Raw genomic sequence first — 4,729 nt, 5'->3', positions numbered from 1 at the left:
GGCACTGCAAATGCTGAATCATGTAACTCTGAAAGGACCTCTGCCCTTTCCAAGCCACATACAAAAAGAACCTGTGGGTCATCAAGAAGGGGACTGCTTCACTTTGACTAGACTGTGCCTTGGTGCATTCTTCTGGAATAATCATTTCTGGTTAACATGTAAGGCAGCCAAGCTTTGAGAGGTGGAATTTTACAGGGACTGCCAATCCCAGAAGAGATGACAAGATGTTTCAAACAAGGAGGGATTTGAAGGCCTTCGAATGCTGGAAAAGACATCAGGAGTGAAGAATTCTCAGCATTTAAGAGGGTGCTTAGCACTATGCAGTACTGAGCCATGAATTGCAATGCTGTACACAGCTGTTGTCCAGCGGTTTTAGTATTTCCGCTATCAACTCTCTGAATGACTCCAAAGGCCTGCATAGATACACAAGTACCTCACAGCTTCTCTCCTGCTTTTGTATTAAAGTCTGAAAAGGCCATAGGGTATAGTGCTCTACACTTTCTATTTAAGAGTTTCTGGAACCAAAGATTCACAACTGAGAAGGTCCATTTCAGATCTTCATTTTTGACTTAGAGACAATGAAGACAGTGATGATTCCTGCGTGCTCTTCTTTCAGATGGAATGTACTGAAAGCTCCATGTGGCACTTTTTTGAAGAAAAGGAAGTTTTATGTCTTTAACTAAAATTGTCCTTCCCTTGATATGCAATGTGGTAAGACAGAGATGGTTGCTGCCCGCTACCACAGAGGGGACTGCATTTATTTAATGTATAGTAGGGTTAAATATGCATGGAGTCTCTCGTGTAAAGTCTGTATGTTTGGGTCTCCTCTCAGAGGAGGATCACGCTTGGAGGGCTTAGAGAGTCAACTCTGCAGTGAATATACACCATCATGCACCAGGCAGGATGAAAGGTTTTATATAAATTATTGCTCTAATACTACATTTGTGGAATCAGTTATTTCCAAGCCTGTGTACCATTAAAGGCAGGACTCCTGTCTTTAGCAGAGGGCTGTGAGAGAGCCTGCAAAGTATTTATAGTGCACACAAATATTCCAAAACTTAATGTAAAATACGAGAAATGGAATTGTGAAGATTTTGATTTGAGGCCAATAACAAATACTACTGTCAGGTAGTACGGCCCCGTTTGGTTGTCGAGGAATCAGGCCTATGTTTACCAGTGGAAAACCTGTTCCCAGGACTTTGGGATGAACCAGGATGGGAAACTCTTGCCTACAACTGCAAGCAGGTGTGACAGTTTGGTATGGGCAGGCAGTGATGACTGAAGACAATAAACAAGCATCAGTCAAATGTATTGTTTATATTGAAAGCAATTTACTTTTGCTTGAAGATGTAATATAATACTAGAACAGAGCTAGAGATTAAGAAATATTTTGAAATCCAGAATCTCTTTGAACTGCATGGCCAGTGGAAACTTGAAAATCAGACCCTGACCCACTATTCCAACCAAAATTTGCTTTTGCACAGCATTTGGTCTAACACACACTGGAAGTAGCTTGTGCACTATTGACCTGCTGCAGAACCAATCACTCCCACTGAGTTAGAATAGGCTTTACTTAAACTGTAAATTACAAGTCCCTGTAGACAACACAGTCCTACCACACCTCATCTCTGTAGACATTTCACCTCTGAGGTTTCACCACACCTCTCAGTTTGGCTAAGCATGGGGTGTCTATTATATGTGAATGAGAAACCAGGATGTGATGCCAAGCTGTCTGGCACTGAAGGGCCATCTTTGGATGGATCTTCAAAGGCAAGACCCTTGCCAGTGTTACAAAAGTCATGACAGTTCATGAAGGCAAAGCAGCTAAGAAATTAACTGTGCCAGTCTTAAAGACTTGAGGCCAAGGGTTCGCTTGTATTTACACATGGATCAAGATAAAGAGGAGAGAAGAAAAGGGACAAGGGAATACTCAGTGGAGAAAGAATAGCAAATACATGGCAGCAACCACCCTAGACCCCTCCTACCCATTTTTAGTAGCAAGAACTAGGTCTTTGGTACAAGCAACGTGGGCAGTGGTCTCACCAACAGCTTGCTCCCTTCAGGAGTCTGGTATTTTGGGCAGCTGGCTATTTTTGGGTAGCTGGTTCAATCCTTCCATTTTTCCTGATTAAACCCCAAATCTCTCCATTCACTCTACTTCCTGAAGTGTGGGCTGTCACAGGGCTTGTTCCCTGATGATTGCTGTCACTTATGCATCCTCCCCTGTTTATCTGCAAGGCACTAAGGTAAAGTGTGTTGCAACAAAAACCTACCAGGTTCATCTGATCTCTGGCAAGGGTGGGATCTCTCCCTTACTCACCTTTTATAGCACTGGATGGAGAACAGTCACTGCTTTGGCAGCTTCCTCTGATTTATTCCAGCTCAGGAAAAATAGTAAAGGAGGGGATTCTGACATAAGGGTCTCTGAAGCACAGATCTGTTTTCTCTCACACACCCTGCTTAGAGTCTTTTGGATTTTGACAGTTGCTGAACAACTCTTATATGTGCTGCAAACCCAGGTTCACCCTTCATTCCTTAAGGACTTTGGGAACCTTCAATATGAACAATGCAAAGAGCCCAGGGCCATTTTATCCACGTTACAGTGGCCAGTGAAAATCAATGTGTCCCAGAACTGGGTTTACAGGTGTGCAGTTCTGATACCTTTTCTTTGGACCATGAAGCCAATTACACTCTGATCTCTTGTTTTTTTCACGGCTCAACAGTCTCGCCAGCATGATTGCTTCCTATATTGCCCCAGGAAACATGTTTGGGAAACATGCATTTTGGAAAAGTCAAGCTAGGCAAGAATAAAAAGTCACCTCTCTGGCCCATGTACACAGTGCCCAGTATGTAAGGTATGTCCAACTGCAAGTTACCTTGTAGCACCTGTGACCTCAGGTGGATGCATTAATCCCATGAGCAGGAGAAATGAGGTTCATTTAATAAAATCATAGAATTAAAGAATCACAGAATCATTAAGATTGGAAAAGACCTCTAAGATCATCAAGTCCAACCCTGAATCCAACACCACCATGCCCAATAAACCATGTCCCTCCACCTCAGCGGTGTCCTGTGCGTCACCCTGGCTGTCTAACAGGCAAGCGCTTGAGAATGGTGTGGTCTGGTTGTATCTCCTTGAAAAGAGGTGTGCATTGCATGCGGTAACACTGCTGGCTTCTTGTAGGCGTCACCCGCAGCTCGCTCCCTTCCCTGGGTGGTAGTCACCCTACCATGGCTGCAGCTTTTCCTGGACTGTAAATAAACCACTGCGTGGGTGTGGTGGTTTCACTTGGCTGGCACTTGGGTAACACTTGGGTAACACTTGGCTAGCAGCTAAACACAGCCTCCCGCTCACTCCCCCCACCCAGGGGATAGAACTGGGGACAAGGGTAAGGAGATTTGTAGGTTGAGATAAGAAAAAATTAATAATTGAAATAAAATAAAACTTAAAATAAAAATTATATAACAACAACAACAATAATAACAATAATACAATAATATGCAAATGACTGATAGTGATACTCAGTGCCATTGCTCACCAGCTGCCAACCAAGCCCGGCCCGTTCCCAGATAATGATCCCGGAGGAGCGACAATCCCGAACCGAAACTGCAATTCCAGAAGAGCAAAAGCCTGAAAGAAAACCAGAGAGAGCAAGAGAGGGAGATACCCTCATTAATATACTGACCATGATGTGATATGATATGGACTATCCCATTGGCATAGCCACATGCCAATTTAGCTTAATTTAAAGATTCCTTGCCTCCCCCCACACAAGGTCTTGTGTTTGTAGACTAACAAAACATAAAGTCCTTCACTTCAAGCAACAAAAATGAAAACACTGGTATGTTATCAACTTTTCTCTCATAACAAATCCCAGCTGAAACCAAAACACAGCACTGTTCTAACTACTAAAAAGAAACCCAGTGCCATCTCAGCTGAAAACGGGGACACTGGGCCAAATGAGAGCTTGCAGGATTTTTCAACTTGTTGCCTGTCTGGAGGAATCACTCAAAGCAATGGCCTCAGGAGGGGGTCCTGGTTGCCTCTCGTCCAGCACTGCTGTGAACATTACCCATACCATTTGGTCTGTGCTGTCCCCAGGGCCAGGTCCTTCTTCCCCATGGAGCCTCCGCTTCAGATCCTGTTTTGCCCTGCCTGAGTAAGTGAATGAGGCAAGTTCACATCCTTGAGTGATGATATTTATTATTAGAAAATACACAAGAGACAAGACAAGCACCTTGCTTGAGAATAACTACGGTGACAGCACTTCCTAGGGGACAACCTAAGCTTGGGGCTGGGAGCTGGCAAAGCTACACTTGCTTCTTCGGTCAGACAGTCTGAGCTGTGCCTTTCACATCTCTTCCTCATAGCCAAGAGCTACAAGCAACACTGACAACACCTGGTGGCACCAAAGGATCTTCTGTAGGCTACATGGATCATTTGCAGGAGGTAGTGTCTTCCTTCCCTATGATCCAGGTCTCCAATCTCCATTACCTTGGACCATTGTTGCTTCCAGTTCAATTCTGTGAGGTGAAATAGGTGGGTAAGGCAAGCAAGATAGCAACTGCTGCAAACCCATGCCAGGACTGCAGGTCTGTAAGCCAGCTCCACCACATGTACAGGCCTGGGGTACACAACTGAGACTGATGTTCTGCACTGAAAGCCTGTGGGTGGAGGTTAGAGAGAAAGGGATTTGTCATCCTTTCCATTAGGGCCACAAAGATGATG

Source organism: Antrostomus carolinensis, unplaced genomic scaffold (assembly GCF_000700745.2).
Source record: "Antrostomus carolinensis isolate BGI_N321 unplaced genomic scaffold, ASM70074v2 scaffold1914, whole genome shotgun sequence".
Lineage (NCBI taxonomy): Eukaryota > Metazoa > Chordata > Aves > Caprimulgiformes > Caprimulgidae > Antrostomus > Antrostomus carolinensis.
Note: the sequence above shows the minus strand (reverse complement) of the source record.